The 23,534-nt window shown below is 35.7% G+C and overlaps 1 protein-coding gene across 4 annotated transcripts in view; it reads right to left on the bottom strand.

Annotated features, from left to right (window-relative positions):
* The window catches only part of MYO9A (myosin IXA), a 266,957-nt gene that overhangs the window by 224,557 nt on the left and 18,866 nt on the right, over positions 1-23,534 (bottom strand). The window lies entirely within an intron of this gene.

Genomic DNA, 23,534 nt, shown 5'->3' with positions numbered 1-23,534 from the left:
TTGCCATATACCTAACAATGTGTTCTGGGTTTTATATTCTGTTCCACAGCTGTATTTGTCTATCCCTGAGCCCATCTTAATTATCACAATTCTATAATAAATTCTCATATATGAAGAACATATCTCCAAAATTTGGTGTTTTTCACTTTGGCTATTTACCATAATAATTTCAACATAAGTATGTTTACTACCATGAAAAATATATTTTGACATTTTGAAATTGCATTTTTATAGATTAATATTGGAAAAAACATTATTGACTTTTCCTACTCATGAACACTATGTTGTTGGTGTTCTCCAGCTGCTTTAACTGCAGATCTCTTTCACTTCTAAAATTTGTCATTTTCATATCCACCTGATCTTTTCTCTACCTACTTAAATTTCACAACTGTTTTAATATAAGGGCTATTACTCTCACTCATTTTTTAAAATTCTAAATATAAAACTTAATATTTTTAGGACTAACATTTTAATATCATCCAGACTGAATTGCTCTTCTGATTGCTGATTTTTGTATCTTTGTTAGCACTAGAGATGGTCTCTTATGTTTGAGAATTTATATTTGGAGGTATACTTCAGATGAAACTTTCATTTTTCATACAAACACTGAGAATCCACTTACTATTTTGTTTCAAACAATGACACTACCATAATTGAACCTTTAAAAAGTAACTTTTTTTTTTTTTTTTTTTTGCGACAGGGTCTCACTATGTTGTCCAGGGGACTGTGAACCCATAATCCTCCTGTCTCAGCCTCCCAAGCAGATGAGATTACAGGCAGGTGCCACTGCATCTAGCTTAAAATTAATGATTTTTAATATTAATCAATATTAAATGTTCCCCAATTATCCAAAAAAAAATATTTTTAAAAGTTATTTAAGTAGAATCAGGAGTCTGCTCTGCTATGTTTTTGTTCTCCTGAATCCCTAAGAATAAGGCTTCACGGAAGCAAAGTACTCCTTACAGCAGGAAGGCTGGACTCCATTACTTCAGGAAATGCACTAAATGACTACAATCTGATTCTTAAGGTTATATAATATGACAACCCTAAAACTAAACTCAGAACACCTTCTTTCTCAAAAGAGGAGCGCTATCCTAAGCTGTGATTTTGAACAGTAAACCCACTTCAAATACATCTCCCCATTACCTCTAAGAAGCTAAAACCTCTTCAGCTGCCTTAACTGCAGGTTTCCAGCAACAGCCACAGCACAGTCTTCTATTCCCACTTATGTCAATATGATTTTCTTTTGTTATTGTATTAAGTCATGGCTTTGTGTTTGAATTTGCCTAAAAATATAACTCACAAATCCATATTAATGTCAAGTCAGTCTTTGCTAAGCTGATTGAAAAAAAATCTATATTTGTAATTTCCAAACTTAAGCATTTATTAGCATCATCTGGGGAACTTTTTAAAAAATATACATTTCCAAGGGAAATCTAGGCAACTCTGTTATTCATAGTCCAGAGAACAGAACATGGGAATGACTATATTTCCAAGTATTTAAGAGCCCACACTCTGCTCCCCTTCTCAATACTCTTTGAAATAGTCACCAATTATCAAAGAGATGCTAAATTCAGAGGCCTTTTATTCATCTTCACACAACATAGCATATGTCTAAAGGCAATCAACTTCTGATTCTTGAACTGCTCTCACATGAAGATTATTTTTCATGTAATCTTCCTAATTGGCTTTCTCTGATTTACTTTTTTAACTCTTTATCCACTACTCATTTTGAAAGTTAAAATACTCTCCAAGAGTCTAGCTGACATTTTTCTACCTAGATGACTTTATCTATTCTTCCTTCTGTAATTCATTCCTTTACCTATTATCTATGGATGATTTTGCATTTACAATGGCAAAATTGGGTAGTTAGGAGAGAGACCATATGGTCTACAAAGCTAAAAATTTTACTATATGGCTCTTGACAGAAAAAATTTGCCAGACCCTCTGCTAGGATAGCCACTTAACTAAAATAATAATAATAATAATAATAATAATAATAATAATAATAATAATTATTAACAATAGAGTGAAAATAATTAAGTAAAAATAATTCAAAAGAAAGCAAGAAAGGGGGTTAGAACAGATGAAACAATATAAAACAAATATTTTTAATAACTAAATGTATCCATAATTATATTAAATGCAAATGTTCCTGTTAAAAGACAAAGATTATCAGACCAAATTTTTGAAATCCACTATGCCACTGCCAATAGACACACATATATAGCACAAGACAGAAAAATCTAGATGAGTAAATATACCATGTAAAAACTAGCCAAAAGAAAGTTGGTATAATTGAAATATCAATCAAAATAGGAAAAAAAAAAAAAAAAAGTTGAGCTGACTACCCCAGAAATCCCTTTTGGCCCTTATATACCATTATTCAAGGTTCAGGCCTGAGACAAAGGTCTCCAGATACCACTGTGGCCTTGGAAAGAGGTAGGAAACAGAGAAAAACTTTAATAAGAAGTTAAGGCAGAAGAGATAAAGTGGCAAATAAGTAGACGAGCAAGTGCTGACAAAATCTGCTATCCAGAAAAGGAGGAGAAGCAGTTTTAGTGAAATATTTATTAGTAAGGCTTAGGAACAAAATGAATGATCACACACAGGAACAAGTAGAGAAGCAAAAATTGAAAATTGAAGAAAAAGGTCTAACTGATGAGTCAATGTTCTCTGGTAACTAAGATTAAATAAGATTTAGATCAAGGGGCTAGGATGTAACTCAGCAGTGGAGCGCTTGGCTAGCAAATGTAAGGCCCTGGGTTCAATCCTCAGCACCACACAAAAATTAATAAACAAAGTTATTGTGTACAACTAAAAATAATATTTTTTAAAAAATTAGATCAAAGGTTGATAGATGCTTCTCAGAAAAAAAGGCTATTTCTTTTACTGAAAGAATAAAAAAGAAACAAAATGAGAGGAGAAACAGATTTTGACATGTGACAAGAGTGCCTATCAGTTGATCTTCATTACTGATAAGATACAGGGGCCCAAGTTTTACTAACAGTAGATGAATGCCAGGTAAAAACTAGATTGGTAATGAATGAGGATACATTTCATAGCTTTCAACTGAAGAAAAGTGATGGTAGAAATTAATTATCATATGACACAACAGCATAGGTATATCAGGTTAGCCTGCCCAGTAAGTAACCTTCTAGTAAAAGTACTATTTTCCTTCAAAAGACTCTCTCTCCTTCCTAGTCAAATGACATAGTTTAAAGTCTTTCAACAGTTTGAATGGACAGATCTCATCCTCCAGATAGGGGAAATTAGCTGTGACCCAGGCTGGGCCAATCATTTTATTTTGTTTTGCCCAGCCACAGTGGGTAGTCACTAAAATTCTGTACTAGAACTTCTCCTGCAACTATTGGGAAAGCAGCATTTTTCCACGAGGGCTAGTAAGCTAGAGAGATAAGGCTAGAGATGATGTCTTCCATCTATCCTCAATGCATAGAAGCTTCTCTATAATAAAAGAAAATGAAAGTAAGACAAAGAATATATTTGGGCCAATGAATTCAGTAGTAGTTTAAATAAATTCAACCAGTAAACTTCCTTAGTAAGTGTGCCAATTAATTCCTTTCTATTTCCTGAGCCAATGTGAGACAGATTTCTCTATAATCAAAAGAGAACCTACTGTAACAGGTAGCATTTCATGTAATACCCTTTGAGAATATAAGTATCCTGTTATCCAAATTCCTGATGTCCAAAAAAACACACAATTTTAAACTCAAGAGCCAAATATACTTGAATAAAATTCTGAATATTTCCTTTACTATCTTGCTATTTTCTATTCAAACTTGGGGAGTCAAATAGATTCAAGCAAGGCAGTAACCCCTCACATTGCAATTCATCACCCAAACTGAAGAATTAAACAGATTTGGATAATGAGATTTTTACGACCAGGATCTTATGTCAAAAAACACAGAAAATTTACTGTTTTCACCAAAAATAAGTTTGACATACATTGCCATTTAAGTTGAACACTGATTTTCCTAGGAGGGAATAAATTATTACATTCCAAATCCAAAAATTTAGGCCTGAAGATTAAAAAAAAAATTCGTTGAGGATTTACTTTATGATAAATTAATATGGCATTTCAAGTCAACAGGAAAAAATATTAAAACGATGTGGGATAACTGAAAAAAGCAATGCACATAAGAAATTAAGCCCACTACTAACACTTATTTAGCAATCACATTTCACTATATTTTTTTTATAAAGAAAACTATTAAATATTCTTTTCATTCCCTCTCCCAATGAAGTAACTTCAAAAGTATATGTTAACAGAGGGGAACAATGTGGTGAGACAGTTGCTGTGGTCAGTAGGGTGTGGTTCAGAGTAAGCCAGTTTATGATGTTATTCACTGGACTGAGTAAGGATGGACTAATTATAGAGGAAAACTGTGGTGAAAAATGAGAACAGCGAATACAAAGTTTCCTTTAAATTAGAAGTTCAGTTTAAAAGACAAAAATGAAGTAACTAAAGTTTCTAATGGAGTGATTCTGTTAGTAAAATTTAGTTTTCAAAAAATATATTAGTTTTTACTTCTTTTTCAAGTTTTCAAGGTTATTTTCCAAGGAAAAGAAAACATCCTTTCTTTTTATATTTGCTTTATCATAGGGTTGATGTTAGTAAGTAGAATCATATATTGTATTTCAGTAGCAAGACAAGTAGAAATGAATGAAGCAAATGTACATTAAAAAAAAAATCTAGGGGCTGGGATTGTGGCTCAGCGGTAGAGCGCTCACCTAGCACGGGTGGGACCGGGGGGTTCAATCCTCAGTACCACATAAAAATAAAGGCATTATGTTGTGTCCATCTACACCTAAAAAATAAATTTTAAAAAAAAATCTTGCCAGACAGATACACCTGCAATCCCAATAACTTGGGGAGACTAAGGCATAAGGATACCAAGTTCAAAGCCAGCCTCAACAAGAGGCCCTAAGCAACTTAGTGAGATCCTGTCTCAAAACAGAAATAAAAAGGGTTGGAAAAAAAAAAGGGGGGGGTTGGAGGTGTGGTTCTATGGTTAAGTGCCCCTGGGTTCAATTCTCCATGCAAAAAAAAAAAAAAAAAAACACCTAACTTTACTATTGAAAAAAAAAAAATAACTCAAAGAGAAAAACAAACCTTACCAGTACATATAGAAGGGAAAATATCAAGTATCAAATATCAAGGCAAGACCCACTATTGACTTATCTTCAGCTATAAATACCATGGGGGGAAAAAACATTAATAAAACATTTTGAATTTTAGATATGTAACTAATGAGAAAATGACGTTCAAGACCTAATATTCCCGTTTCCTCATTATTCAGGGCTTACTATAAAAAATGTTAAACAAATGGGCTGGAGTTGTGGCTCAGTGGTAGGGTACTTGCCTATAATGGGTAAGGCACTGGGTTCGATCCTCAGCACCATATAAAAATAAATAAATAAAATAAATAAAGATATTGTGTCTACAACTGAAAAAAAATTTTTAAATGTTACACAAATAAACACAGTACCAAAATGATGTATTATCACATGTATAAACATACATGAATTCATGTATATAAATATTTGAAAGTTTAAACTTTGCAAACTATGTACTTAATAGTGATTTTTTTCCCCAAAAGGGCACAAATACTGTTTACAAATCAATTTCTTCCTCTTCCTAGGCACACAGCTAGCGTTCCTTCACCACAGAGATCTACTGGTGAATGTTAGTAAGTAGAACTACTTGCAGTTACATATGGCCATGTGACCAAGTCCTGGTCCAAGGGAATGCCAGGCAAAAGTGATATACATTCCCTCCAGGCTCAGTTAATAAAAACCTCTAATAGGACCTGCCCTTTCTAGTCTGCTGGAAGAATGAAGAGGATCCAGGTAAAAAGTCCCAGGAGAAATAGTCTCTGGATGGAAGGATGTTGGGTACCAAATGACCACATGGAGAAGAGTAACCCCATCTACCTGCACTGGATTATGATATGAGAAATAAATTTTAAGTGTGTAGAAACCCTAGGTGTTGTTTAGTTACCCTGACTAATGTACTACTATAAATCTTTTCCAAACTCTCTCCTGTAAAGAATTCTATAAGGAAATTGCTCTTACACTCAATCCATCAGTAAGTACTACAGGTCTGCCTTTAAAATTTATCCTAAATTTAACCTTTTCTCTCATTCCCACCTCTACTATCTAGTTTGAGCCAACTACTGTGCTCTTACTTGAATTAGTTTTTATCATTTAACTAAGTTTCTCACATAGCAGAGTTAACCCCTTTTTAAAGATAAATCTATCACCACTCTCCTGTTCAAGCTTTTAATGGCTTCTTACTACAATTAATAAAACCTCTTACTGTGGCCTAAAAGCCCTGCATCAACCTAAAAGGATCCCTCAAATTTCATCTTCAGCTCACTCTACTTCAGTCTCACTGATCTTTTTACCATTTTTAAGTTTATTCCTGCATCAGAACCTTTATATTTCCTTCCTGCTCCCTCTGCCTGGGACTTTTTGCATATCACTAAGGACTTTTTACTCAATACCCAGAACTTCCTTATTGATCTATCTTTAAAAAAAAAAAAAAAAAAACTTATCCCTATCCTCCATCACATTATTCCCCTTATCCTGATTTATTTTTAATCAGAGAACTTGATACACTAATCTAAAATTATATCATTATTTGGGGATTTATTTATTGTACAATATCCCCATTAAAATGCAAAATTTGGGGCTGCGGTCATGGCTCATCGGTAGAGCACTTGCCTAGCACAAATCTGAGGGCCTGGGTTCAATCCTCAGCACCACATAAAAATGAATAAAGGTATTTTGTCTAACTACAACTAAAAAATAAATATTTTTTTAAAAGGCAAAGGTGTTATCTTTTTATCAATGGGCATCCACAGCTCAAAAAATCTGTTGAAGGAATAAACAAATTCATATACACTTTAAGGTATTTTAGCAATCATTTTTAATGCTTGAGGTAATCATTTTATTCAGTTTCACTATAGTTATTTCCCTTTTTCCTGCTGATCTTCTCATTTATTTTCACGTATAATATGTGCACACTATTTTATCTGCGTACTGCAAGACCTGTTTTAAACAATAATTTCACAATGTCTAGCTTTTAAAATCAGCAAGTAATCAAAATTACTTTCCAAGGAGGTAATCAATGATGATACTGATTCAGGAAACCCACCTAGCAATATAGATGGAAGAGTCAAGTTTAGAAATACAAGTTCATGCAGATCTTTAACCTCAAGAATACTACTTAATGAAAAACTGATCTACAGATTAAGTGTAATCACAAACAAAATTCTGGTAGGTTTTTGAAACAGACTAACAAGCTGATTCTCAATATATATTGGAAATCTGACAGATCTAGAATAGCCAAGACAATCTTAAAAACAAAGTTGGAAGAATTACACTACCAAAAATCAAGACTTACTTAAGCCACAAGAAAGACGAAGTGGTACTTGGTAGAAAGAAAAACAGAAAGATTCTAGAAACAAAACCCCTATGGACTAATATCCTCATTTAAAACAAGACACTGCCCTTCAGCTTGGGAAAAGAAAAGCCTTTTAAAGCGATGGTCCTGTACCAATTGGAGATCTAGAAAAATTAATTCACAGACAAAAATTAATTTGATTCACAGAACATAAAAGGAAATACGTTAACATTCTAGAAAAGATCATATAATATTTTCATGAACCTAGCTAGAGCAGACAAAGTTTCTTAACCAGAAAACACAAAGCAATAATCACTAACTATAAGAGTAAAGAGCCCAGCACGGTGGTGCACACCTGTAATCCCAACAGCTTGGGAGGCTAAGGCAGGATGATCAAAAATTCAAAGCCAGCCTCAGCAATTTATCCAGGCCCTAAGCAGTGAGACCCTGTATCTAAATACTAAAAAAAAAAAAAAAAAAAAAAAGGCTGGGGATGTGGCTCAATGATCAAGTGCCCCTGAATTCAACCCCGCCCCCCCCACCCCTGTACTATTTAAAAGAGGGGAGGAGGGAGGGAGGGGGGAGGGGGAGGGAGAGAAAGTAAGGAACTATAGTGGGGCATGCTTGAATCCCATTGACTGAGGCGGCTAAGGCAGGAGGATCACAAGGACAGCCTGGGAAATTTATGGAGACCCTCAGGAAGTTAACAGACACTGTTTCAAAATAAAAACATCTGGGAACTTAGCTTAGTGGTACAGTGCCTCTGGGTTCAATAGGCAGTACCAAAACAAAAGAAAAAAAGGAAGTACTATCAACTTAAATTTAAATTAACACTCCCTATTATTAAAGATAAGACACAGACTGGAAAGTTATCATATATATATATATATATATATATATATATATACACACACACACACATATATATATATGTATTTATGTGTGTGTGTGTATGTGTGTGTGTGTGTGTGTGTGTATGTGTGTGTATATATATATATATATATATAATGAGTATGTAAAACTATTGTTTGTTTTATATGTGGGACCACATAAACTATTACAAAGGGTTGAATATACTTTAGAATCTCCATTATCAACAAACTCAATAAGAAATCTCTAGGGGCTAGGGATGTGGCTAAGCGGTAGAGCAACTCCCCTAGCACTGCCTGCAAGGCTCTGGGTTCAATCCTCAGCACCACATAAAAATAAACAAATAAAATAAAGGTATTATGTCCAACTACAACTAAATAATAAATATTAAAAAAACAGAAGTCTCCAAATAAAACTGGCAAAGCAACACCTGCCCATAATTCCAGTGAACTAAGCAGGCTAAGCAGGAGGATTGCAAGTTCAAGGCCAGCCTCAGCAACTTAACAAAGGCCCTCAACAACTTAGTGAGACCCTGCTTCAAAACAAAAAATAAAAAGGACTATGGATGTAGCTCAGTGACAAAAGTGTCCTTGGGTTCAATATCCAGTACCCAAAGAGGTTCATAAGAAATTAAATAATTTCTTGTAAAACATTTGGGTGTTGAAGTACACAAAAGAATAGGGGGACCAAAGTATAGCTCAGTGATACAGTACATTTATTAACATGTTCGAGGTTCTGTCAAGGCCCTGGGTTCAATTCCCAGCACCAAAGAGGAAGAGAATAAAAAGATACTGATAAATAATAAAATATATGTTACTTATATTCAGCAGTGAATATGGAATCAAAGCAAAAGAAAAAAGTGATTCTTTTTTACTTAATTTACATATTCATAAATTTTTATCCCTTCAAGTTATTTCAGGATGTACCTTCACTTAAGTACCTGTTCTTTTCATTTTTAAGAATCAGAGATGAGGGCAGCTTACCAATGGGACCACTAATGACAAGACAGATACCTTCAAAGATTATAAAATGCACATCAAAATACTCAGCTTCACTTATTACATTAAGATTACACACAAAAATAAAGTACTTAATTGGGAGTATGGTCTAAGAATACCCTTCAACTTAACTACTCCCTCTTTGGAATACATGCTTCCATAGTGTGATATCTTTAAGGTACTTAGTGGTTTTTTAGATGTGTATACTCCTGATCACTTCAAGAGATTCACATGTATATGTGAATCCTCAATTTATATGATTTGAGGGGCTTTTAGAGTCATGCAAGCAGATGGCCTCTTTTTGTCACTTGGGGAGAAGTCCTACATACTCTTCAGTCTCTGTCCCTACTAACATTTTTTATGTCTTGTCTGACCTTTTAATAATGATTCCAATGTTCTTTTTATTAACTGTTGTTGCTCAATTCCTTCATTCCAAACAACCCACATTCAAGACTCTTGAAGAGGCAAGCATTCTAAAGGTGGGGGGTGGGCAACCAAGGAAACAAATGAACAAAATAATTTAAAATAGTTACAAATACTTTTTCTGTAAAGGGCCAGATAATAGGTTTTGGGACCACATAAAATCTCTGACCCATATTCAGGCTTTTTTGTTTATACTTAGTTTTAGAACACTTTAAAACTGACAGAACCATTTTTAGCTCACAGTACAACACCAGGCTACCTCCTAGATTCGGCCTGTAGCAGTAAATAGTTCAACTGTCATTATACTACAAGGATTAGGCATGGTATTCTAGTTATCCATAGTACTCAGTGAATTTCTTTAAAGGCAAAAATGAAGGAGTCAACTTGGAAGAAATGCTCCAGTAAGTGGCTTGTTGTTAATCCAGGCAAAAAATAATAAGGGCTGCGGGGTATAGCACAATTTAGAGCACTTGCCTCATCTGCATATGGCCCAGGCTCATACCGCAAAACCACAAATAATTTAAAAAAAAAAAAAAAAACGGTCATGGTTGTTATAGAGAGTGGTAGCAGTGGTGGTAGAAATAAATGAAGGGATGGGCTGGAGAGTGGTGCACACCTATAATCCCAGAGGCTCAGGAGGCTGAGGCAACAGGATCACAAGTTCAAAGCCAGCCTCAGCGGGGGCAGGGGATGTGGCTAAAGCGGTAGCGCACTCGCCTGGCACGCATGCGGCCTGGGTTCAACCCTCAGCACCACATACAGACAAAGATGTTATGTTCACCAAAAAAATAAAATAAAATATTAAAATTCTCTCTTGGGGGAATGGCTGAAGCCCCTCCTATTGAAGAATCTGACTGGCCATCGGCTCCCGCAGAAATCAAGGCCTTCTCCTTTGGCTCCTCCCCACCCCCAACCACCGAGCCCGCTGCAATAACTTCCGGAGACAAACTGCTGTGACTCAGCACTAAACGATCCCGCTGAAACAACTGAACCTACAGCCCTTCTGAACCTATGGAGGTAAATGCCAACCGGGCCTTCATAGGCAGTGGCCACAGGATTGAAACGGGGCACGGGAGAGCCAGTCAGGACCCACCAAATGCATTGGTCACCCAGCAAAGGGAAACGAACTGTCGCCATTTGCATGGGATAACACCATGGCAGAGAACTGACGTCACCAGAATGCGGTGGAGGAGATAACATCATTGAAACCAGCGGCAACAGGTGTGTAACCCCCTAGCCTTCCCTCTCCACACAGCGGGGAAAACTTAAGGGCCCCTCCCAGCTCTCCCGATAGCACGATAGCCAGACCGAGGGAATCAGGAGTGGTGTGGGACCCGCGGCTAGGGACTGCCAGGTACCGATCCCACCAGTGCTGACAACTGAGGTCTCTTAAACCAGCTACCGGGGCGTGGCTACTGGAGGGCAAGCAAAATTCGCTGAGCGTTCTCAGCCCCAAGCTCTACAAACTTAGGGTCTGAGGGAATGGCAAACAGGGAGAGTGTGCCCAGTTGTTCATGAAAACATGGCTCCCGGGAGCGGCAGACCTGGTGTGTAGCCAGTATTGTGGTGAGCGTCCCGGGTGAGCGGGGCCTGGCTTGAAGAAAAGTGGGGAAGTGAATAGACACAAGAGAAGGCTCTAGGGACTCAGGATTGGAGACCCGCCCAGTCTGGGAGGAGGAGCTACTGCAAAGTGATTGGTTCCTGCGTATTGAGAGGAGAAGCTTGGCCTGGTGGGCACAGCTCAACCTACTAGAAGAGAAGTTAATCAAACTCTAAGACTGCATTTATTAATTTTTTTTTAATTTGGGGTTTTTTTTCATTTTCATTTTTTTGTTGTTTTTTAAATTTTTTTAATTTTTTTTATTTTATTATTTTTTTATTTTAATTTTTATTTTTTTATTATTTTTTTAATTTTTTTTCTTTTTTTATTTTCTATTTTTTTCTTTTGTCTTTTCATTTCTTTTCAATTTTCTTATTCCCCCTTCCTTCAATTCTACCTGCTTACTCTCATTCTCTTTAGTGACTTCTTCCCTTCCCTTCTAATACCTTTCCTCCCAAGCATCAAATTAATTTATAGGAGTAAAGAGTAACTCAGCAGTCAAACAGAACAAGAAGTAACATGAGCAGCTTCAAAAAGCAAGGAAGAAAAGGAGTACAAACAATGCAGGACAGACTAAATATTCAGGAGGACCTAGAGTCATCAGAAAAATGGTCATATAAAGAACTCAAGGAACACCTTAGACAGATGGAATGGAACCTTAAAGAGGATACGAGACAGCAAATTCAAGCAGTGAAAGAACACATTGAGAATGAATTACATAAACAGATAAAAGAAGAAGTTAAGCATCTTTATCAGGAGATAGAGATTATAAAAAATAATCAAACAATAATTCTAGAAATGAAGGAAACGATAAACCAAATTAAAAACTCAATTGAGAGTATCACTAACAGAGTGGAGCAAGTGAAGCCAGAACGTCAGATAATGAAGACAAAATATATCATCTTGAAAAGAGTCTAGCCAACTCAGAAAGGCTGGTAAAAAAATCACGAGAAAAACATCCAAGAGTTATGGGATAACATAAAAAAAACCAAACTTATGAGTCATCGGGATAGAAGAAGGTACAGAGATTCAAACCAAGGGAATGAGTAACCTGCTGAATGAAATAATTACAGAAAACTTTCCAGAAATAAAAAAGGAAACAGATATACAAATTGAAGATGCATACAGGACACCGAGCACACAAAATCACAGTAGACCAACGCCAAGACACATTGTTATGAAGATATCCAATATACAGAACAAAGAGAAAATATTAAAAGCTACAAGAGAAAGGAGGCAGATTACATTCAGGGGTAAACCAATAAGGTTAACAACAGATTTTTTATCACAGACGCTGAAAGCGAGAAGATCCTGGAACAACGTATTTCAAACACTGAAAGACAATGGATGCCAACCAAGAATTCTGTATCCAGCAAAATTAAGCTTCAGGTATGACAACGGAATAAAAATCTTTCATGATAAACAAAAGTTAAAAGAATTTGCAGCCAGAAAACCAGCATTGCAAAGCATTTTGAGCAAAACACTACACGAGGAAGAAATGAAAAACAATAACCAAAACCATCAGTGGGAAGTGCCTCGGTAAAGACAGAGGGTGAGGGGAGAGCTAATCATGGAGAAACAAACTAAATTAAAAAAAAAAAGATAAATAATCAAACATGGCTGGAAGTACAAACCATATATCAATAGTCACTCTAAACGTTAATGGCTTAAACTCTCCAATAAAGCGACATAGGCTGGTAACATGGTTTAAAAAAACAAATCCAACAATATTCTGCGTGCAGGAGACATATCTGATTGGAAAAGACATACACAGGCTGAAGGTGAAAGGTTGGGAAAAAATATACCACACACACGGTCCTCGTAAGCAAGCAGGGGTGGCCATCCTCATATCAAATAAAATCGACTTCAAGACTAAGTTAATCAAAAGGGATAAAGAAGGACATTATATACTGTTAAAAGGAACGATTCACCAACAAGACATAACAATTATCAATATTTATGCACCAAATAATGGTGCTGCAATGTTCATAAAACAAACTCTCCTCAAGTTCAAGAATCAAATAGACCACAACACAATAATTATGGGTGACTTCAACACACCTCTCTCACCATTGGACAGATCCTCCAAACAAAAGTTGAATAAAGAAACTATAGAACTCAATATCACAATCAATAACCTAGACTTAACTGACATATATAGAATATATCAACCATCATCAAGTGGATATACCTTTTTCTCAGCAGCACATGGATCCTTCTAAAAAATAGACCATATATTATGCCATAGGGCAACCCTCAGTAAATATAAAGGGGTGGAAATAATACCATGCATTTTATCTGATCATAATGGAATGAAACTGGAAATCAATGATAAAAGAAGGAAGGAAAATTCCTACATCATATGGAAAATAAACAATATGTTACTGAATGATCAATGGGTTACAGAAGACATAAAGGAGGAAATCAAAAAATTCTTAGAGATAAATGAAAATACAGACACAACATATCAGAATCTATGGGACACAATGAAAGCAGTTTTAAGAGAGAAATTCATCGCCTGGAGGTCATTTCTCAAAAAAAGAAAAAAACAACAAATAAATGAGCTCACACTTCATCTCAAAGCCCTAGAAAAGGAAGAGCAAAACAACAGCAAATGTAGCAGAAGGCAAGAAATAATTAAAATCAGAGTGGAAATCAACGAAATTGAAACAAAAGAAACTATTGAAAAAATTAACAAAACAAAAAGTTGGTTCTTCGAAAAAATAAATAAGATCGACAGACCCTTAGCCATGCTAACGAAGAGAAGAAGAGAGAGAACTCAAATTACTAACATAGGGGATGAAAAAGGCAATATCACAACAGATGCTACAGAAATACAGAAGACAATTAGAAATTATCTTGAAAACCTATATTCCAATAAAATAGAAGATAGTGAAGATATCGATAAATTTCTTAAGTCATATAATTTGCCCAGACTGAGTCAGGAGGATACACACAATTTGAACAGACCAATATCAATGGATGAAATTGAAGAAGCCATCAAAAGACTACCAACCAAGAAAAGCCCAGGACCAGATGGGTATACAGTGGAGTTTTACAAAACCTTTAAAGAAGAATTAATACCAATACTTTTCAAGTTATTTCAGGAAATAGAAAAAGAGGGAGCTCTTCCAAATTCATTCTATGAGGCCAACATCACCCTGATTCCTAAACCAGACAAAGACAACTCAAGGAAAGAAAACTACAGACCAATATCTCTAATGAACCTAGATGCAAAAATCCTCAATAAAATTCTGGCGAATCGGATACAAAAAACACATCAAAAAAATTGTGCACCATGATCAAGTAGGATTCATCCCTGGGATGCAAGGATGGTTCAATATACGGAAATCAATAAATGTTATTCACCACATCAATAGACTTAAAGATAAGAACCATATGATCATCTTGATAGACACAGAAAAAGCATTTGACAAAGTACAGCATCCCTTTATGTTCAAAACATTAGAAAAACTAGGGATAACAGGAACTTACCTCGACATTGTAAAAGCTATCCATGCTAAGCCTCAGGCTAGCATCATTCTGAATGGAGAAAAATTGAAGGCATTCCCTCTAAAATCTGGAACAAGACAGGGATGCCCTCTATCACCACTCTATTCAATATAGTTCTCGAAACACTGGCCAGAGCAATTAGAGAGACGAAAGAAATTAAAGGCATAAAAATAGGAAAAGAAGAACTTAAATTATCACTATTTGCAGTAGACATGATTCTATACCTAGAGGACCCAAAAGGGTCTACAAAAAAAAACTACTAGAACTAATAAATGAATTCAGCAAAGTGGCAGGATATAAAATCAACACGCATAAATCAAAGGCATTTCTGTATATCAGTGACAAAACTTCTGAAACGGAAATGAGGAAAAACACTCCATTCACAATATCCTCAAAAAAAAAAATAAATAAAATACTTGGGAATCAACATAACAAAAGAGATGAAAGATTTATACAATGAAAACTACAGAACCCTAAAGAGAGAAGTAGAAGAAGATCTTAGAAGATGGAAAAATATACCCTGTTCATGGATAAGCAGAACTAACATCATCAAAATGGCGATATTACCAAAAGTTCTCTATAGGTTTAATGCAATGCCAATCAAAATCCCAACGGCAGGGGCTGGGGATGTGGCTCAAGCGGTAGCGTGCTTGCCTGGCATGCGTGCGACCCGGGTTCGATCCTCAGCACCACATACAAAGATGTTGTGTCCGCCGAAAACTAAACAATAAATATTAAAATTTAAAAAAAAAAATCCCAACGGCATTTCTTGTAGAAATAGATAAAGCAATCATGAAACTCATATGGAAAAATAAAACACCCAGAATAGCAAAAGCAATTCTAAGCAGGAAGTGTGAATCAGGAGGTATAGCGATACCAGATTTCAAACTATATTACAGAGCAATAGTAACAAAAACAGCATGGTACTGGTACCAAAACAGGCAGGTGGACCAATGGTACAGAATAGAGGACACAAAGACTAATCCACAAAGTTACAACTATCTTATATTTAATAAGATGGGCTAAAAGCATGCAATGGAGGAAGGATAGCATCTTCAACAAATGGTGTTGGGAAAACTGGAAATCCATATGCAACAAAATGAAACTGAATCCCCTCCTCTCACCATGCACAAAAGTTAACTCAAAATGGATCAAGGAGCTTGATATCAAATCAGGGACTCTGCGTCTGATAGAAGAAAAAGTTGGCTCCAACCTACATATTGTGGGGTCGGGCTCCAAATTCCTTAATGGGACACTCATAGCACAAGAGTTAATAAGAAGAATCAACAAATGGGACTTACTTAAACTAAAAAGTTTTTTTCTCATTAAGAGAAACAATGAGAGGTAAATAGGGAGCCTACATCATGGGAACAAACTTTTACTCCTCACACTTCAGATAGAGCCCTAATATCCAGAGTATACAAAGAACTCAAAAAATTAGACAAGTTAACAAATAACCCAATCAACAAATGGGCCAAGGACCTGAACAGACACTTCTCAGAGGAGGACATACAATCAATCAACAAGTACATGAAAAAATGCTCACCATCTCTAGCAGTCAGAGAAATGCAAATCAAAACCACCCTAAGATACCGTCTCACTCCAGTAAGATTGGCAGCCATTCTGAAGTCAAACAACAACAAATGCTGGTGAGGATGTGGGGAAAAGGGTACACTTGTACATTGCTGGTGGGACTGCAAATTGGTGCAGCCAATTTAGAAAGCAGTATGGAGGTTTCTCGGAAAGCTGGGAATGGAACCACCATTTGACCCAGCTATTCCCTTCTCGGTCTATTCCCTAAAGACCTAAAAAGAGCATGCTACAGGGACACTGCTACATCGATGTTCATAGCAGCACAATTCACAATAGCAAGACTGTGGAACCAACCTAGATGCCCTTCAATAGACGAATGGACAAAAAAAATGTGGCATTTATACACAATGTAGTACTACTCTGCATTAAAAAATGACAAAATCATAGAATTTGCAGGGAAATGGATGGCATTAGAGCAGATTATGCTAAGTGAAGCTAGCCAATCCTAAAAAACAAATGCCAAATGTCTTCTTTGATATAAGGAGAACAACTAAGAACAGAGCTGGGAGGAAGAGCATGAGAAGAAGATTAACATTAAACAGGGGTGAGAGGTAGGAGGGAAAAGGAAAGAGAAGGGAAATTGCATGGAAATGGAAGGAGACCCTCATGGTTATACAAAATTACATACAAGAGGAAGTGAGGGGAAAGGGGGAAAAAAACAAGGGGGAGAAATGAATTACAGTAGATAGGGTAGAGAGAGAAGATGGGAGGGGAGGGGATGGGGGATAGTAGAGGATAGGAAAGGCAGCAGAATACAACAGACACTAGTAAAGCAATATGTAAAACAGTGGATGTGTAACCGATGTGATGCTGCAATCTGTATACGGGGTGAAAATGGGAGTTCATAACCCACTTCAATCAAAGTGTGAAATATTATATATCAAGAACTATGTAATGTTTTGAACAACCAACAATAAAAATTTAAAAAAAAAAAAAAGCGTACTACAGGGATACTGCCACATCAATGTTCACAGCAGCACAATTCACAATAGCTAGACTGTGGAACCAACCCAGATGCCCTTCAATAGATGAATGGATAAAAAAAAATGTGGCATTTATACACAATGGAGTATTACGCAGCACTAAAAAATGACAAAATCATGGAATTTGCAGGGATATGGATGGCACTAGAGCAGATTATGCTAAGTGAAGCTAGCCAATCCCTAAAAAACAAATGCCAAATGTCTTCTTTGATATAATGAGAGCAACTAAGAACAGAGCAGGGAGGAAGAGCAGGAGGAAAAGATTAACATTAAACAGAGACATGAGGTGGGAGGGAAAGGGAGAGAAAAGGGAAATTGCATGGAAATGGAAGGAGACCCTCATTGTTATACAAAATTACATATAAGAGGTTGTGAGGGGAATGGGAAAATAAACAAGGAGAGAAATGAATTACAGTAGATGGGGTAGAGAGAGAAGATGGGAGGGGAGGGGAGGGGGGATAGTTGAGGATAGGAAAGGTAGCAGAATACAACAGTCACTAATATGGCATTATGTAAAAATGTGGATGTGTAACTGATGTGATTCTGCAATTTGTATTTGGGGTAAAAATGGGAGTTCATAACCCACTTGAATCTAATGTATGAAATATGATGTCAAGAACTTTGTAATGTTTTGAACAACCAATAAAATAAATAAATAAATAAAATAAAATTCTCTCTCTCTCTCTCAAAAAAAAAAAAAAAAAGCCAGCCTCAGCAACTTAGCAAGGCTCTAAGCAACTTAGGGAGACCCTGTCTCAAAATAAAATTAAAAAATAAACAAGCTGAGGATGTGACTCAGTGGTTAAGCACCCCTTGGTTCAATCCCTAATATCAAATTAATTAATTAATTAATTAAAAATAAATGAGGGGGGCTGGGGGTTGTGGCTCAGTGGTAGAGTGCCTAGCACGTGTGAGGCCCTGGGTTTGATCCTCGGCACCACATAAAAATAAATAAATAAAAACAAAGTATTGTGTACAACTAAAAGAAATAAATATGTTTTAAATGTGATGACAGAAATTAACTATGGATTGAAAAACATGGAAATCATTTGTGATCTTTTTTATATTTATTATTGCAATGGATAGAGTTTGAGTATGTACCTCAGTTTTCTAGTAGAGTATGTTAGTGTAAGAGAAATCAAAATATGAAAAGAACTTAGTAATAATATCTGACACAGAGTAAGCAGCATGTAAGTGTTGGCAAGCAATGATTGTTATTAATTATTTTTTCCTACCCTAAATAAGACAAGACATGTTTTTTTCTTTGCCATTTTTTCAAAAGTTGGCTGTCTTTATTCTTAATAATTGCAAGAGTTCTTCACAAATTCTAGGTACAATTTCTTTCATCAGACATATGATTTATAAGCATTTTCTCTCAGTATATGGCTTGTCTTTTCATTTTCTTTGTTTTTCTTTTTTTTTATTCTAATTCGTTATATATGACAGCAGAATGCATTACAGTTCATATTATACATATAGAACACAATTTTTCATATCTCTGGTTGTATACAAAGTATATTCACACCATTCATGCCATTAGTGTCTTCATACATGTGCTTAAGGTAATGATGTCAATCTCATTCCACCATCTTTCCTACCCTCATGTCCCCTCCCATCCCCTCCGATCCCTTTGCCCTATCTAGAGTTCATCTAATCCTCCCTTATTCCCCCCCCAACCCCACCACGAATCAGCCTCCTTATATCAGAGAAAACATTCAGCATTTGGTTTTTTGGAATTGGCTAACTTCACTTAGCATTATATTCTCCAACTCCATCCATTTACCTGCAAATGCCATGATTTTATTCTTTTTAATTGTTGAGTAATATTCCATTGTGTGTGTGTGTATGTGTGTGTGTGTGTGTGTGTATATATATATCACATTTCTTTATCCATTCATCTAGCGCATCTGGATTGGTTCCACAGTTTAGCTATTGTGTAAGACATCTTATCCTTCCTTTTAAAGCCATTCATAGTGCTAAGTGTGTAGCTCAGTGATACAGCACTTGCCTAACATGTTCGAGGCCCAGATTCTGATCCCCAGCAAAGAAAATAAATAATAAAATATAGGACCATTCGTGGTTAATAATCTATTCTTATAATATTACCCTCTAATAATACAAATGTTTAGGACACTGTGGAGATATATAACAAAATTTTTTCCCACATGTTGAAGTTAAGCCATCTCCTACCACTCTTCAAGTATGACCTTCCATTAACTTAATATTCACTTCTAAAGATCATAAGACCTATATGAAGGTCAACGACTTGCTACATTTGCCCCAGAAACTTAAAAATCATGTATGTGATTCCTGAAACAGAAAAATCAGAAAGTATACTCATTCTCAATGAACTACCACCAATAATTATCAAAGTCCATGGAACAACAACAACAAAAAAAATCACAGCCAAATAATATATTTTGTTATATATGACAGCAGAATGTATTACAGTTCATATTATACATATAGAACACCATTAAATCTCAGTATACCACCTTCTCTAATAAATTTGTTTCATCAGAGCCAACATATCCTTTTATTGGTATCTCAATGGAATCTAACTTAAAATATAGTAAATGAGGGGCTGGGGTTGTGGCTCAGCAGTAGAGTGCTCACCTAGCATGTGTGAGGCCCTGGGTTCAATCCTCAGCACCACATAAAAATAAACAAATAAAATAAAGGTATTATGTCCAACTACAACTAAAAAATAATATTTTAAAAATTAAAAAATTAAAAAAAATTTAGAAGTCATACTTTGAAACATACACATTTCGATAACTGAGATTAGCTATTTAGCAAAAGTTTACCATAACAACTGTTATAGTTTGGATGTGAGATGTCCCCAAAAGTTCATGTGTGAGAAATGAAAGAAAGTTTGGAGGTGGAATGATAAGGTTGTAAAAGCCAATCATCCCACTGATGGGGACTGACTGAATGGTAACTATACACAGATGAGATATGGGTGAAGGAATGGGTTAATAGGGGCATGCCCTTGGGGTTTATATTTTGTCTGTAGTAAAGAGAACGTTCTATTCTCTCTACTTCCTGGTACCCAGCTGCTTTCCTGTACCACACAATTTGGCCATGATGTTCTGCCTCATCTTAGGCCCTGAGGAATGGAGTTGGCCACCCACGGACTGAGTTGTCTAAAACTATTAAGCCCCAAAATAAACCTTACCTCCTCTCATAGTTCTTGTCAGGTCTTTTTTGGTCACAGCAGTAAAAAAGCTGACTGTAGGAGCAATAATTTTATAGCAAAAGTTCCTTGAGAGTTTAAAAAATATGAAAGAAGAAAAAAAGCACTGATATAATCTTTCTCATTTCAACAACTTTTACAGACAAAACTGAGGTGTCTACTAACAGAAACAAACCAACAGAAAATGCCAACGATGGCAAATGATATGTGAATTTGGTATACAATTTAAAAGAAGTAAAACACTCTACTAAATTTTGAAAAAAAAGTACAGAGAAATAGCTATGTGACCTAAGGCAAATTACTTAACTTGAAATATTATTCACTGGCATTTTATCATAGTCTAGTGCCAGGGTCAAAAAATTCTATAAGGGATAAGACAATTAATATTGTAGGCTTTGCAGGTCATATGGGTCATATGTCCAAAATATTCAACTCCAACCTTGTGGAATGAAATCAGTTATAACGAAAACTTATCATAACATCACCTACCTTTTATTCATGAAAAGTAAAATCCAGGGGAAAACAATTAAGTGATGGAAAGTTAGGCTTGACAAAGCACTACTGTACTATAATTAAAAAATAAATAAAACTATGCCTTATACATTTTCTTTTTTTTTTAAGAGAGAGTGAGAGAGAGGGGGGGACAGAGAGAGAGAGAGAGAATTTTAATATTTATTTATTTATTTTTTCTTAGTTCTCGGCGGATACAACATCTTTGTTGGTATGTGGTGCTGAGGATCGAACCCGGGCCGCACACACGCTAGGCGAGCGCGCTACCGCTTGAGCCACATCCCCAGCCCCCTTATACATTTTCAATAGGAATGAGAAGAAAAGCAAAGCTTAAGTTATCTCAGTATGCCAGCAAATTTGTTCATATTTATTAAGGACTTAAAAAAATACTTTTGAACCTGGACAAATTATTAAAAAAAATAAAGGGCTAGGGATGTGGCTCAAGCGGTAGCGCACTCGCCTGGCATGCGTGCAGCGCTGGGTTTGATCCTCAGCACCACATACAATTAAAGATGTTGTGTCCACTGAAAACTAAAAAATAAATATTAAAGTATCTCTGTCTCTCTCTGCCACTGCTTAGAAAGCAGATCTGCCCATTAGGGTACTCCTTGAGGAAGACTGTGAGGTGGGCTCCAACCAGCCTAGGTTGATGACATTAGATCTAGAGGATGATTAAGTTCTTACATTAAAAAAAAATAAATTTTAAATAAATAAATAAAAATAAATTTTTAAAAATACTGAGAGTTTTGCTTCCAGTCAGAACATAGGTCACTAGAGAGAATCATTCCCATTATTTAAAATAAGAAAAAGCTAGAGAAACTTAAAAAAAAAAAATCAAAATTTTAAAACCCAGACAACTGAGAATACACAAAAGTATTATTAGAAAAACTCAATTCCATTCAGGAACAAGCCCCTTCTAGGCAAACAAACAAATGACTACTTTTTTTTTTTTTTTTTTTTTTTTTTTTTTTAGTGTAAATGGACACAACACAATGCCTTTATTTTTTATGTGGTGCTGAGGATCGAACCCGGGTCCTGCTTTCAACTCTAACGTCACAGTGAGCAAAGGGGCAAATAATCCTACAGACCAATAATAGAATGAAATCCAGGAGTCCCAGAAATAAAGCTATTCAATATGATCTAAAAATTCCTCCCCATTGGAGCTTTTGTGCAGTAATCCAGAGACAGACTACAAGGACAAAGTAAGAAATTCAAGAGCAGAAATCCAAGTGCTAGGTTAAAAAGCAGAAACATCTCTGGAAACTAGCTATACTTAAATCCTAAATTCTGTTGTAGAGTGGAGACTGCATCCACTCTTAAAACACTTGAAACTCAAAGGAGCACAGGGACACATTCCTGAAATCCTAGCAACTCTGGAGGCAGATCCCAAGTTTGTTGTTCTTATTGTTGTTGTTTTTTATTTTTTGTAGTTGTAGATGGACAGAAGAATGCCTTTATTTTATGTTTGTTTATATGTGGTGCTGAGGATCAAACCCAGTGCCTTACACATACTAGGCAAGCACTCTGCCACAGAGCTACAGCCCCAGCCCAGATCCCAAGTTTAAGGAGAGCCTTGGTGACTAAGAAAGACAATATCTTATAATAAAAAAATAAAAACAATGAAGCTCAGTGGCAGAGTGACCCTAGGTTCAATCCCTAGCACCAAAGGTGGGGGGAGCAGGGGGCAAAAACAACTTGGAACCAAAACTATAGTTGCAATCCAGTCAATATATAATTCAATTTCATGTAAGAATAAATACAGAAACTCCTAACCCTTTGGTCTGTCTGAAGAATTGGCACGTCTTTTTCCAGGAGGAAGCAACTAAGAACTTCATTCTTACTATTTGTTTTATATGTGATATTCACAAGGATATATAATATATACTTGAGGATTCTTGGAAATGTTACCCATAGGTAAGAGAAAAAAAGTCAAAACAAGCCCACCGATGACTCAAATTGAAATGACCTAAAACTTTTAAATTTTATAAAAATAACCAAGATCTTACAGTAATGTATACAATCACATATAGAGATGATTTAATATATTGTAGCAAAAAAATGAAAAAAAAATTTTAAAAGAGTCAAATGGAAATATTCAACTTAAACATATGATATTTGAAATGAAAAGTTCACCAAACAGGCTTAATAATGAAGAGAACAGATAATGAATTCAGAAAAATCAAAAGAAATTATCCAAATTAAGGCACAGAGAAAAAAAGAATGAAACAAACAAAAAAAAAAAAGATCAGGATCAGAGTCAAAACACCTGTGAGGCAATACCAAACAAACTGAATGATAAAGAGAATGGGGGTCAGCAGAAATGGCAGCAGACTCTTTTCCAAAATTGATAACACATAAACCCATAGATTTAAAAAAAAACTCAGCAAACCAGAAATCAAATAAATCAAAAAGTAAACTG

The sequence above is a fragment of the Spermophilus citellus genome (genome assembly GCF_964194105.1).
Source record: "Spermophilus citellus genome assembly, chromosome: 4".
Lineage (NCBI taxonomy): Eukaryota > Metazoa > Chordata > Mammalia > Rodentia > Sciuridae > Spermophilus > Spermophilus citellus.
Note: the sequence above shows the minus strand (reverse complement) of the source record. Positions and strands in the feature narration are given on the sequence as shown.